This window comes from Girardinichthys multiradiatus, chromosome 7 (genome assembly GCF_021462225.1).
Source record: "Girardinichthys multiradiatus isolate DD_20200921_A chromosome 7, DD_fGirMul_XY1, whole genome shotgun sequence".
Lineage (NCBI taxonomy): Eukaryota > Metazoa > Chordata > Actinopteri > Cyprinodontiformes > Goodeidae > Girardinichthys > Girardinichthys multiradiatus.
The window spans coordinates 3,295,740-3,311,009 of record NC_061800.1 but is presented as its reverse complement, the minus strand read 5'-3'; the positions used below and the strand labels follow the sequence as shown (position 1 = coordinate 3,311,009).

Genomic DNA, 15,270 nt, shown 5'->3' with positions numbered 1-15,270 from the left:
TTTCTGCTATAAGGTCATTTTATGAAGTACAAGTATGAATACACTCAGGCATTGAAAATATATTAATTTACAACATGTCATCATAATCATCTGCTTTTTGGGTCCAGTGTTCATCTTGTCCATCTCTTCTCGTGTGATGTTACATCCTGTGGATCCTGTCTTAAACAGAGAAAGAGCCCTGCTACCAGGTTTAAGCTCAGGCTTATCAGTCCTGTCCACACGTCACAGAAAACCATGCTAAATTGGGCACAGGTCAGTTGTTTTCTTCACCGGTTTGAGATGTTAGACCATATGGATCAAACCCCTTTGTACCCGGTCATTCCCCTGTTACCCCGTTGGTTGGTATCTGCTCCTCTAACGGTGATATTAGCTTACAGTGGCTCTTGTGGATCCAGGATGGTCTCTCTGCGATTTTCAGAGCTGTTAGTGTGGTCAGAAGAACACGGTATGGCCCTCTCCAGCAGGGGGTGCTCCAGTCCTTTCTGTGAAGTGTCTTAATCAGGACCAGATCCCCAGGCCTCAGGTTCTCCTGTGAAATCGGAGCAGAATTTACTGGCAGACTACTGGACAACTGTACTTCTTTTGTTTGTAACATCTTATTCATCCATTCAGCTAATGATGTTTCCTGCTGTGCTTTTCCTATGTCATCCATTTCTGATGGCAATGGAAAAGGTCTGCCATGTACTATTTCAAATGGAGTGAGACCAGTTTGATTGGAGTTATTCTCATCCATAATTTAACCAGAGATAGACATTCAGGCCATGGCCTCCCTGTTTCTTCCATTGTTTTCCTTAATCTATTTTTATTGTTCCATTTGTTCGTTCAACCAGCCCAGCAGATTGTAGGTGGTAAGAACAATGGTTTTTTAACTGAAACCCTAATGCTTTAGAGCACAGTTCTATTACATTATTTACAAAATGAGTCCCATTATCTGATCTTATGATTTGTGGGATTCCATATGTAGGGAAGTAATGTGTCACTAAACTCTTCGCCACTGTGAGCGCATCACAATGTTTTGCAGGATACATCTCAACCCACTTTGAAAATGCATCTATGACCACTAAACAATATTTCTTTCCCCCTGACCATGATAACTCTATGAAATCCATGTGTATCGTGTGAAAGGGATGGATAGCTGCTGGGAACTGGCCTCTTTTGGGTCTCATGTTCCCCTGTGGATTATGTTTGCAGCAAATAATACATGATCTACAAACGTTTCTTGCATAGTCAGAAAAATTTATGGTGTGGAAATGTAGATTTACTAAGTGCATCATTCCCCCTCTCGACACATGGGAAACCCCGTGTGTCGCATGGGCCGCCGTCTTGTATAAATTATTTGGTAATATTGGCTTATTTCCCAAATGATAAATGTCATCTTTCTTTATGGCCCCTCTATTCAGCCAAGATTTAACTTCTGCAGCTGGTGCAGATTGTTGTGAATCTTTCAGCACATCTGTATCTATAAATAAGAGATCTGACATTTTCAAAGTGAGGGGAAGCCTCGAAGCTATTTTAGCAGAAATATCAACAAAGGTGTTCTCCTTCGTTTCCATGGCTTCATCAGATTGATGTGCTTTACATTTACAAAGTGCTATCTTTGCAGGTAGCTGGATAGCTAACAGCAGTCGTTTTAACAGATTAAAATGTGTCAATTCTGTTCCAGCTGATGTTTTAAACCCTCTATTTTCCCATATTTTAGCAAAATGGTGAACAGAACCGAATACATATTGGCTGTCTGTATAAATGGTTAGGATTTTTCCTTCATATAATTCACACGCTCTGAAAACAGCATACAGCTCTGCAGTCTGTGCTGAGCATGTATGGGGCAGGGCCTGTGATTCTATAATTTTAGTTTCAGTGGTTACTGCATAACCAACTCTGTTTTTTCCATATTCATCTTTTGATGCTGATCCATCTACAAAAATTATTTGTGAGTTTTTCAGAGGTGTCTGAGAGATATCATGCCTAGGTTTTGTATCTTCCTCAACCTTTGTTTTGCAAAAATGTGGTTTTCCATCTTCTGCTGTTGGAATTAATGTGCTAGGGTTCAGTGGACCACATCTTTGCAGAGTCATATTTAGTTGTGAGAGTAACAATGAGGTCAACGTAATATGCCTTGCATGAGTCAAAAAAGGAAGTGAAGTTTGTAGCAATATAAGTGACACTGAATGAGGAACTTTCAGTGTGAGCGGGTGGCACAACACAATTTCAGCTGTCTGCTTCACGGCTTCTACTGCGGCGATGCAGCTCTGCAGACAATTTGGAAATCCAGATGGCACGGAGTCCAATTTTTTAGAATAAAATGCTAAAGGTCTGTTTTTGGAGCAAAATGGTTGGGTTAATACAGCTTTCATATAACCCTTACATGCATCTACACAAAGTGTGAAAGGCTGGTTATAATCCGGCAGAGCTAAGGTGACTGTTGTTTGAAGCAGATTTTTTAGCTCTGTGAATGCTACTTCTCCTTCCTTAGTCCATATGATTTTGTCTTTTAATGTCATGTCTTTGCCATAGATCATAGATTGCAAGGGTTGTACAATGGCTGCATAGTCTGGTAGCCATTCTCTGCAAAAATTACACAGTCCCAGAAAGGACATCATTTGTTGTTTAGTTCATGGTTTTGGGGCTTCTTGTATAGCTGTTTTTCTACTACTTAGGAGTGAACGACCATGTTGTGAAAACATATGTCCCAAATAAATCACTTTCTCCTTGCAAAACTGCAGTTTATCCCTAGAGACTTTGTGCCCCGTCTGGTAGAGATGTTTCAAAACTGTTATAGTAGCTTCCTCACAGTGTTGTTGAGTGTCTGAAGCTATAAGAATATCATCTACATACAACAGAACTTGACTATGTTCAGGCACCTCACAGGTGCTCATAGAGTATCTTAAGGCTTGTGTATATACATGTGGACTTTCACTGAAGCCTTGTGGTAGTCTGGTGTAAGTGTATTTTTTCCCTTTAAACTTAAAGCCAAATAAATGCTGTGACTCTTCATGCAGTGGTACTGTAAAGAAAGCATTGCTAAGATCTACCACTGAGAAATATTTTTTATCTGGAGTTAATGAATGCAGTAATGTATGTGGATTTGGGACGTCTGGACTCGCATGTCACACTATTTTATTTATCGGTCTAAGATCCTGAACCATCCTCCACTTTCCTGTGCTGACTTTCTGCACTGGAAAGATAGGTGTGTTGCATGTAGCATCAGGTGCTTCCCTTAATATTCCTGATTTCAACATATCCTGTATTACTGGCTTAATACCCTCTTCAGCTTCTGGCTTCAAGGGGTACTGGCGAACTACTGGCCGTTCTTCAGATATTAATTTAACCTTATATGGTGGAAACCCCTTTATTAGTCCTACATCAGTCGATGATTGGGACCACAGTTCAGGTGGGACAGCAGCTAAGGCAGGGTGCCTGTTGCTGTCTTTGCTTTCAGCTAGGCCCTGTATTTGTCACTTTGCCTCATCCAAATGTGTCTTTGGATGAACTTTGACTATCCACCCTAGAGTGAGTTTCCAGATTCCTGTGTTAGGATCTACTTTCCAGTCAGAGCTTGTTAATGCCTCATATCTCCCTCTTTCAGCACGCTGTATAAAGTTTTCTAATTCTTTCCACTGACCCCCCACAGGTTTAGTTAATGACAGATGAGGTTTACTGCCTTTAAACTGTTGAAGCTGTCTTCCTGACAGTATGATTGAGGTGGAAGATTTCCCTGTTTTGGGGTCAACATACAGATGCTGTATGGTAACAGTCTGATTATTTTCTCTGTGAAAAACAGTATCATACTGATAATCTGGCCCTGCAGTATTTTATATCTCATGGTTATATGAAGTTCAGTATCTGGCATGTACTGTGCCTCCTGGGAAGTTTGTTTTTCTCTGGTTCTCCTCAGCAGTTCTCGAGCTGTTGGTGTGGGGCCTAGATCAAGGGACCAGTAATAATGCGGCTGTGAGAGTTCATTTAGGACTAGAGCATCTTCTTCTACTACAGCTTTCATACCTGTTTCTGTTGATACTATATTTATATGCAACTTTTGCATAAGATCTCTTCCCAACAGGTTTACTGGACATTTTTGACTTATCAGAACGGGAGCCTGACAAGTACGTTTTGTCTCAGGTTCTGTTATTGTTACTGGTGCACTTAGGTAATGTACCTCTGATGTGCCAGCTGCTGATCTAACATGCACTGCGGTGTTAGAATATTTTACTCCGGGTGGAGGTTTAGTTAGCACAGTTCTACATGCCCCTGTATCACACAAACAGCTATATACTTTGCCATTTATTATGATGTTTTTATATGGCAAATCTTGCGTCCTACTTAGTGCTATAAGTTCCAGTGCTGCTTGTATGTCAACTTCCTCCATTTCCCTACTGTTTTTCTCTGCTAGTGGGGGAGGAGGTGGGGGCTGTGACTGTAATTGTCAATTCTGGGTAGAATTGGGGTTATACACCCGCTTTTGATTACATTCTCTTGCAAAATGTCCTGGCTCATTGCAGATCCAGCAGTTTTAATCTCTTATGCCAGGGTTTTGTAAAATTGTCCTACATTCTCTAGCATAATGCCCTATTTTTCCACACCTCAGACACACATTGCTCTGTGTGTAGGTGTGTCGTGGCCCCCCTCCTCCTCTTCCTCTGTGACCTCTAAATCCCCTCCGTCCTCTTTGCCCGCTTGTCCCTGAGCGATGCAAAGCCATTAAACTGTCTTGCATTCCAAACGTATCTGTCTTCCTATCTCGTTGTGTTTTATGAGCGTGCTCCGCGTACTCCAAAGCTTGTGTAACAGTTCCTGTACTCTGATGAACCCAGTGTTTATCTATATACCGTCTGAGTTCAATTTTAAGGCCTTGCAAAAAGGCTCTCTTGAACTGTTGCTGATAGGCTCCTGCCTCTGCTTCATCATATGGTATAGTAGAGTTTGCTCTAAAAACACGTCTCATCCTGTCCAAAAAATCTTGTGGGTCCTCTTCCTCCTTCTGTTTGCATTGTGAGATTTTACCATAATCTGCTGTCTGTATATAAACTTTTCGAATTCTTTCAAAGAGTAAGCGTAAGGCGTCCCTTAAATCTAGTGAATTATGTGCTAGTATGTCACCATAATCATCGCATCCAGTGAAACCTCCTGCTACTCTGCACAAGCGGTGGCCAAACAGCTGGGTAAAACACTGGAGCATCTCTCTGCCATTAAGATGAAAACTTCCTCTGAGTTCTGTAATAACGTCTAGAAATTCTTCAACGCCTTCTTGTATCAATGGGATACCTTTTAAAGCAGCAGTTCTGTCTTCCTGTGTCCAAGGTCTATATACTAGAATAGTTGGCGGCTGTCGGTAATTAGCGTCACCTATGTTTGGATTTGCTACCTCAACTAGAGGGAATGTGTCTCCCTCTAAATGTATTTCAGATGGATGAAATTTCTGTTCGTGAGCCATTAACGCTTCGCCTGGGTATATGCTGGGGGTAGTTTTCTTATTTTGACTCCTAGTTCGCACTCCTGTACCCCCCCAGGAATTAGAAGACCAGGGCTCACTAGAAGAGCTCTGTTCTTCTGTTTTAGAAGGATTACTTAATTTTTCTTGCTTATTTATTGGAGTTTTAGGAACAGCTCCTTCTATCTCTCCTCCAATGTGCTGTGCTCCAGCTGCCTGCCCTGCAGCTGTCTGCACGGCAGGGGGCTGAACACCTCGCTGTCTGGATGCGACCACTGTTTCCTTATGTGGGTGCACCAAGACTGCAGCTGTCAGCTTCTCCTGTCGCTTCTCCTCCTTATCTTGCCTCTGAATGTTTCTTAATTTACTTTGTTCCAGCCATTTGTCTGAAAATTTATACTCAACCTTTCTCTTTTCCTTTTTAGTTGGTTTCTTGGTATACATTATTTCTAATTTTAAATCACTTTGCAATTTTAAGATATCGTTAATATTTAGTTTACCCAAGAAACCATGTTTTTTGTTCCATCTATGACAGATCATACCTGCTCCTTTTACATAATTCTCCATAAACTTTACATCCCCTTCTAAGTTAGTTAGTTTACTTTGTTTCTTCCCATGATGTTTAATTTTAGTTCACAATACTATAAATGTCCCAGATAGAAGTTCACTGGCATGAGATTCAAGGAGAGGACATTAACATGCCCTTCTACTGCGACTAATTCACAGCGGTGTTAATTTTCTGGGATTAAACCCGACCTTTATCTCCAAGAATCACCAATACGTCTTTCTATTCTGGGCAAAAGAAAACACAAGATCAGCAGAATCCTACTAAGACTCTTCCAAAATGCTTAGTCTTCCAAACACACAAAACAACACTCACACAATTAGTATTTTAACATATTTATGTCCCTTCAGCAATATGTATGGTCGACCTAGCTTACTTTATGAGCTCTCTTTATTATTCAACACTTAATTTCATTCCCTTCCGGCGGAATGTTACCAACCAAATTATCCAGTTCAATTTACGGTGCCTAGTCGTTTTTAATCTCTTTACGGCGAGATCACTACCTAAATTTATCACTATTTCTTTGCGGCGAAATAACACCTTTCCAATGTAGTCTCCTTTCGGCGAGACACTACCAAACGACTTTTAAGTACTTTTCTTCTTTTATTTATATAGCGGTTACTCTTATCTCATGTACTGTATTTTAAAACTGTCTCACCTCGGGTGACTCCGTCGGACCTCCAGAGTCACCCGGCGCCGAGTAAGACAATAATCCATCGGCCAGATGCGAACGTCACACACCGGGACTTTCAGCCACCAGGCCTAGATGCGGCTGTACGGCAGAGCTTAACTCGACGTCAGGCTGCTCCCGGAGATCCGCCAGTCACTGCAAAGAAAGATAAAATCAGTTTAGTTCTTATAATATCCGGCTCGAAGGACCAAATTAATGTTAGGTATTATTTAGTCAACTCAGAGGTAAGGAAACGACACAGTCAGTTATACTTGCGGCAAGGGTAGGTCACACTCTGCAGTGCAAAACTACAAAGTATTAACACTCCTCCCTCTTTATTTATACATGCTTGGTCACACACAGTTCAAACAACATTATAGGTGTGTGTGTGTGTGTGTGTGTGTGTATGTGTGTGTGTGTGTGTGTGTGTGTGTGTGTGTGTGTGTGTGTGTGTGCGTGTGTGGGGTCAGAAAGGTTAGGGTCCATGTGTCTTGATTTTAGAGAAAGGAGTGAGGATTGGTACCAGTCCCTAGATGTTGCTGATAATAGCATAACTCACCCTTCTCTCCTATCTCTTTGTCTATGACATGTGGGGGAAGAAAGCACTTACAGCAGACACAAGTGATAAACAATATAAAAAGTCATAAAACCCTAACAGTCATAGTCCTGGTCCTCGTCAAGAAGTTGGTAATCCTGGGGCAACATTGTATCAACAATTCCTCCAACCATCCTTAATATCATTGCTCTGATACAGGGAATAACACAGAGTAAAAAAGGCAAACAACAATAACACAGCGATGACAGGGGTCATGATTTTCAAAAGCAGTTGCCACCACGGTCCAGAACTAAGCCACAAAAAAAAAGCTCCCCCCGCCGGGATGGACATCCTGCTGCATACCCCTTTTAATTTAATTTAATTGGCAAATAGCATCGCTCAGTGTGTCCATCTTCGCCGTTGGTTTCATCAGGGATGTAGGTGCAGCAGATCCCGTTCAGGAGAGTGCAAACTCCCCCAAATGAGGCCATTAGCAGGTCCAACACCATCCTGTTCTGCAACACCACGGTTCGAAAAGTTGTGACTTCTGTTGATAGTCCTGTAAGAGCTTTTGCGGTTGCAATAACAAACAGTCCTGGTCAATAATCTATAGTTTTTAATCTAAGCATGTTCTGTCCTAAACTTAGCAAAATCTTATTTCCTGTTGATCTATGCTTGAATTCCTCATGCGGCTTCACACGGATGAGTTCCCTCTTTAGGGAAAGTTGAACTGAAATGACATACGTGTGATCAGTGACATAAACAGGTGCACATACATCACTCCAACTTAGAGGCAACTGCAAATAAATGGCAGTTCCACAAATCCAGTGAAATCCATCTATTTAGATCATGGACCTTTCCCCCTGGTCCAGCTTGTTGTAAAGAATCATAGTAAGTCGTGTTACACATGTGCATTGGAATAGTCCCCACTGGGATGGAACTGGTGCCCACAACACAATGAGAAAAATAGGAACTTGCAAGAAGCTCCACATAATAGGACACAGGAGTTGTAACATTAAACTGTTTAAACTTTGTTACATCACAGTTGTAAAATGTTACATTACCCATTACCACGCAGAAACTGGTACTGACACCAAAAATGCTGTTTCTGATAAACGCTCATCTCTTGGTGCTGGTACTCGTCTAGCTGTCAACCTGGGATGGTTGGAAGAGATAGAAAGTTCAGCGCATACATAACAACCAGAAATGTTTCTGGACTTAGTTACAATTTTTCATATTGGTACCAGCTGTTTCAAACAAGTAATTTATATCTTGTATAAACATTCCATGGAAATCTTGTGTATCCACCTCTTTGATTTCTGGAGATTATGAGATTGTGGAAATATCTGGCATATTATTAACACAATCAGAACACACATTCATCGTCATCTTCCGCTTATCCGGGACCGGGTCGCAGGGGCAGCAAACTCAGCAGAGACACCCAGACGTCCCTCTCCTCAGACACCTACTCCAGCTCCTCCGGGAAATTCTGTCCATAAAAGTTATGAACAGGACAAACGGTGACAAAGGGCAGCCCTGCCGGAGTCCAACATGCACCGGGAACAGGTCCGACTTAGACCCGGCAATGCAGACCAAACTCCTGCTCCGTTTGTACAGGGACCGGATGGCCCCTAATAAAGGGCCCCCGATTCCATACTCCTGGAGCACCCCCCACAGGGCAGTATGAGGGACACAGTTGAATGCTTTCTCCAGGTCCACAAAACACATGTGAACCGGTTGGGCAAACTCCCATGAACCCTCGAGTACACTGTAGAGGGTATAGAGCTGGTCCAGTGTTCCACGGCTGGGACGAAAACCACACTGCTCCTCCTGATGCCGAGGTTCGACTATCGGCCGGACTTTCCTCTCCTATACCCTGGCGTAGGCCTTACCAGGGAGGCTGAGGAGTGTGATACCCCCCTGTAGTTGGAACACACCCTTCTTATGAAGGGGGACCACCAGGGCCAACTGCCAGTCCAGAGGCACTGTCCCCATCCGCCACGCAATGTTGAAGAGGAGTGTCAACCATGACAGCCCCACAACATGCAGAGACTTGAGGTACTCAGGGCAAATCTCATTCACCCCTGAAGCCTTGCCACCCCGGAGCTTTTTAACCACCTTGGTGACTTCAGCCTGGGTGATGAAAGAGTCCAACGCCGAGTCCCCAGCCTCTGTTTCCACCAGGGAATGCGTGATGGCAGGATTGAAGAGATCCTCGAAGTACTCCTTCAACCGCCTGATAATGTCCTCAGTCGAGGTCAGCAGCCTCCCACCCCCTCTATAAACAGTGTTGGCGAAGCACTGCTTCCCCCTCCTGAGGCGCCGGACGGTTTGCCAGAATCGCTTCGAGGCCAACCGGTAGTCCTTCTCCATGGCCTCACCAAACTCCTCCCAGGCCAGAGTTTTTGCCACTGCCACAGACCGGGCCGCAGCACGCTTGGCCTCACGGTACCCGTCAGTCTCCTCAGGAGTTCCACAAGCCAACCACAGCTTGACAGCATCCCTTACTGCCGGTGTCCAACACCGGGTTCTGGGATTGCCACCACGACAGGCACCGCAGACTTTACACCTTATCAAGACAATCAGGACACTGATGGAAAACAAAACTAAATGTTTCCTTTTGACCTATCAGTCTCTCTCTCACCCCTAAAGGCTAGGAAAGATTGTTGGTTTCTTCACTGACTGAGACGAAGCCTCCACTAGATGGCGACAACCCCTTTGTAGTCAGGCTTTATCATTTCCAGCCTGAGTGGAAAGACTGAAAGGCTCACCTCTTTACAGTGTGTGTTTATAAGTAGCCCCCTCTTGGATTTTCACAGCGGTAGGAGTTTTCAATAACACTTGGAATGGACCCTCCCACTTTGGATCAGACCACGCTTTCTTCTTAATGGTCTTAATCAGCACTCAGTCACCTTCTTTCATGTCACCAGGAACCTGCAGGGCTTCAGAAACATCATTTGGCAGATTATTAACATTTTATATGTCTCTAAACTGTAATGCCTTCATCATGTATTCTGCTACCGTTGCCTCTTGTTGTGGATCTTTTAGGTCTTTTTTGTAGATCAGGGATATAATAAAGTCTGCCATGTATTATTTCAAAATGTGTTCATCTACCCTGAGTTGATGGGATTATCCTCATATTAAGTTTTACTATATATATATATGGATATACAACCCAATTTCTTTCTGTTTCTTCCATTGTCTTCCTAAACTTCCTTTTAACTGTCCCATTTGTTATTTCTACCAGCCCTGCAATTTGGGGATAATGGCTACATTATATTTTCAGGTCAATCTTGAAAGATTTACCAAGTTCTTGTATGACTTTCTTAACAAAAATGTATATTCCATTATCACTATAAATACTTCTTGGAATTCCAAATGTAGGTAGTCCTTTTTGCCACTGTTACAGCATGCGGTCCTTTGCAAGGAAAGATTTCCTTGGGGGTAATGTTTAAGACATATCAAACAAGATGCACAAAAGAAATTTTTTTTTGTAAATATTAATTATTAAATCCATATGTAGTAAACTACCCTGTATGGTGTCATGATAGACAAGGTTAAATAATATTTAATATGATCTTTCCTGCACATGTTTCTCTTTGGCCATGATGACGTTGCTCTCCTTTTAATCATCTGGTTCCAATAACACATGTTTTATTCATTAGCAAGATTATAACAGCTCTGAATAATTTATTCTAATTTAGCTTTATTTAGATGCATGTATTCTAATCTATTTTTTTTAAATGCAGTAAGGCCTTATTATATTAAAGCGTGAGGTCACTATTTCTGTTAGTTGCTATTGTTTTAATAATGTTTGGTTTGCTTTAGGTTTATTAGTTCTAAAAACTCACTCCTCATCAGTTTAGAAGGCTTAATAAAATTGATGAACACAAAAATGAAGAGCATGTTATGTCTTATAATCTTAGTTTGTCTTACCCAGTTTTATAAACACACCTGTACGGTTTCAGTCATCTATAGCTCTTCCCTTTTTAATTACACTTTGTATTTATTTCAAGTAACTAAAGTTTATTTCAATTAACTCGAGTTTTCTCAATTTCAGGAATAGGAATTCTGTCCAGTAATTTTGTTAAGGAGCATTTCATCTTGTGTTAAATTTTAAATCTAATTTGATAATTCTGAACCTGACTGGAAAAAGTCCAAACATCTGTTAAAATCCTTTTGTTTCACAATTAAAATTGACTTAATAATTATGGTACTGCTGAAGATTAGACTTGCATTTATAGGCTTTAATTATTATCATCCACTGTTAGGTTTAAACCCCAACACTCATTACAATATCTGCACAAAGAAAGACACAGAGAAGTTAGTTTGTTTTAACTTGCAAGGAGAGTGTCCCGGAGACTGTCTCAGTTACAATCCTCCAAACACACTCTGAAGACAGTCTCCGCTCTTCATGCTTTTATTGGATAAGGAACGCCCTAGTTACATGAAGTTTCAACTGCTGAGGGAGTTTATCTTTATGTGAGAACAGACTGTTTTCACATCCTGTGCTCATGTTGCAACATCATATTCCTCTATGCATAAGGAGATAACAACCATTCTTAATCAGTAATATAAACAGCACATCTAGATAGTAAATAAGTAATGTAGAATGAAAACTGAATAATGTATGTACATTTATCTAACATTTCCCCCCTGTTTATTCAGTTTAGCATTATATCAATTTTAAACATCATTCAGTGACTACTTCTTTTCAGATTTTCAGACATGAAATCATTGCAATGCATAAAAAGTTACACTCAGAGGACCTCCCTAATAACCTTCAGGGTCTGGATACAAGTCTGGAAAATGCAGAGACGTCTCTTCGTTGCTTGTCTCATCAGGGTCTTCATCTGAGTCCTCGTCTGGTCTTATAAGGGCATACATCTCTGAGAGCTCTGTTTTAACTGGTTGTATAGCAGAGGTGATTATTCGAGAACACAAGGCTCTTATACAAGGAATACAACAACATCCACATAAGGTGAGAATAGCTGCAAACACAGCAATAGACATTAATATAGAAAACACTAGTTGTTTATATTTTCCAAACATTTCCCCAAAACCATCCCACATTGAGGTGTCAACTCCAGAATGGTCTTTCATTTTGTCGTTGAGTGATCTAAGGCCTTCCAACGCTTTAGTCAGGCTTCCATCAGCTGCGGTGTTATTTGGTATAAAAGTGCAACACTGACCACCAAATATGGAACAAACACCTCCTTTCTCAGCTAAGAGCATGTCAACGGCAATTCTATTTTGGAAAGCCATAAGTGAGGTAGCTGACAGTTGTTCATGGATAGCGGAGAAACCTTCTTCAGTTTTGTTTCCTAATCTCTGCACATTATAATGGATGTAGTTGATTCTGTCTACATTTTTATTAATTGTACACCACCAACTTATGGTGGATTCAAAGCCTGCTGCTACTTGATCTGCTAATTTATATTAATCAGGGACCCCTTGGATCGATTAGGATTATAGTACCCTGCTCTTCTTTTTTGCATTTTGTGATTACTTTCCCATATTAACAGGGCACTTACAACTATGATTGAGATGATGCTCCCTATTATCAATATCTTTTTGTGTGTAGGGTTGAACATCTTTCTGTAGATTGGAGCCCTTCCTAAAAACCTATAGCAGAGCTGTGGACAATCTTCACCGGTTTCAGACAACTGCAAACTATAATTGCAGCCCCCTTTGTAGCCGGACTACCTCTGAAGGTCAGATGAAGAGCTACAATGCTACAACAGATACCACAATGCTATTACTACAACACAAACAATGATAGTTAGGGTAAACACTGCTATTGAGAAATTTATTTTAGTCATGTTCTATTATTCTTTTACAATGTGTTAGATGGATCCATGAGTTCCTTTCTGCAATCTTAATCGCAGTTCCAGTAGTCAACAACACCTGATAGGGCCCTTCCCACTTAGGTGAATGCCAATGGTTCTTCTTTATGCTTTTTATCAGGACCCAGTCACCTAGTTCAACTAACGGTATTCCCTGCGTAGACACAGAAGTTTCATCATCATTAGTTTTCTCATTGTTTTGCTGTCTTTGTTGTAACATCTTTCTCATATAATCTGCCAGTGTGCTTTCATCATCTGTTTCCCACATATTTTTAAAATATGGCAGTCTGTAAGGTCTCCCAAACACAGTTTCATATGGTGTTAATCCATCTGAGCTAGTTATGTTGATATAGAGTTTTACTAAATCCATGCATTTAGTCCATGGTCTTCCAGTTTCTTCCATGCATTTTCTTAACCTGTTCTTTATAGTCCCATTCATTCTTTCTACTAGCCCAGCGCTTTGTGGATGATAAGCACAGTGGTGTTTTAGGTCTATGTGGAAGGCTTGTCCTATTTTGTTAATAATTTGATTAACAAAGTGTGTACCGTTGTCACTATAGATTTTCTCTGGAATACCATACCTTGGTATTATGTCTTTGCATAAGGCTTTTGCCACTGTTAATGCATCTGGTGTTTTTGTTGGAAATAGTTCTATCCATTTTGAGAATTAATCTATTATTACTAAACAATACTTTTTCCCTTCGCTGTTGTTTAGTTCTATGAAATCCATGTGGATATGTTGAAAAGGGTATTTGGCCTTGGGAAATTGTCCCCTTTTTGGCCTTAAGTTCCCTTGGGCATTGTGTTTTGCACATACTAAGCAGCTTCTACAAAAATGTTTTGAATAGGAGTTGAATCCATAGGTTGTGTATACTTGGTTTACCAATCCTGTCATCCCTCCTGTTGAGACATGTGACTTACCATGACTCAATATTGCTGCCCATTTGTATAGGTTTTTTGGTAGGATTGGTTTATTTTCTGGTCAGGTGAAAATACCATCTTTTAATTGTGCCCCTTTTCTTTGCATAATTGGGCACCCAACTTCTGCAGTAGTTTGCCAGACCCAGAAAAGACATCATTTGCTTTTTTGTTATTGGTTTTGGTGCTTGTAATATTGTTGTTTTTCTCTCTTCCATTATTGTTCTTCCTCCTGAACTTAATTGATGACCCAAATACTTTACTGTTTCTTTGCAAAATTGCAACTTGCTTTTGCTTACTTTATGGCCTTCTCCTGCTAGATGTGTTAGGAGAACTCAAGTGTCCTGTTTACATGCTTCTTCTGTTTCTGATGCCACCAGTATGTCATCTACATATGTTAATAGTTGACTGTTTTGTGGAGGCTCGAAGGTGGACAGACTGGAGGTCAAAACTTGAGAGTAGATTGTTGGACTCTCACAATATCCCTGAGGTAACCTTGTGTAGGTGTACCTTTTTCCTTTAAATGTGAAAGCAAACCAGTACTGACTGTCTTTATGCAATGGCACAGAGAAAAATGCATTGCTTATGTCCACTACAGTGAAAAACCTAGCTTTTGGGTTCAGAGAATTCAACAGTGTGTGTGGATCTGCTACACACGGCGATCTTTGAATGACTGCGTTATTAACTGCTTGTAAATCCTGAACCATTTTTACAGGGAATATAGGAGTGTTACAGGGTGACTCAGCACATTCAATCAACACTCCTGCCTTTTTCAAATCTGTAATAACTGGTTCAATTCCTATCATTGCATCAGGTTTTAGCGGGTATTGTTTCACTCTAGGCCTATATTCTGTTTTGGGTCTTATTACAACAGGAAGCGCTGTTTTGACTAGGCCAACATCTGTTGGCCCTTGAGACCATAGTTTTTCAGGAACCAGCTTCAACAGTTCCTCTTGTTCCTTAGTAAAGAAGATATGTCACTTTTCCTTTTTGTCTAGATGCACTCCGGATTGGACAGTCACTGTCCAAAACAATGCCTTTTTTGTCATCAGGGTTGATTGACTGTACCAGGTGTTTACACCTGTTGCAACCCAATCTCTTGCTCTTTCACCACTGTTTACTAATTGGCCCAAGTTTTTCCACTCTTCAGTTGTCTCTTTACACAGTGAAATATGAGGTTCTGAGTATTGTCTAAACAACCTTTTGGCTGTATCTGGCAGTATTACTGCAGCTGCGGCATTTGCCGTCACGTCTGAGTACACATATGACACTGTTATTTTTACTGGAGTGATTTTGTCACGTTCGCTT

General features: G+C 41.0%; 1 protein-coding gene across 1 annotated transcript in view; it reads left to right on the top strand.

Moving 5' to 3' along the window:
- The window catches only part of si:ch211-67e16.11, a 74,902-nt gene that overhangs the window by 24,096 nt on the left and 35,536 nt on the right, over positions 1-15,270 (top strand). The gene's annotated exons all lie outside the window — the stretch shown is intronic.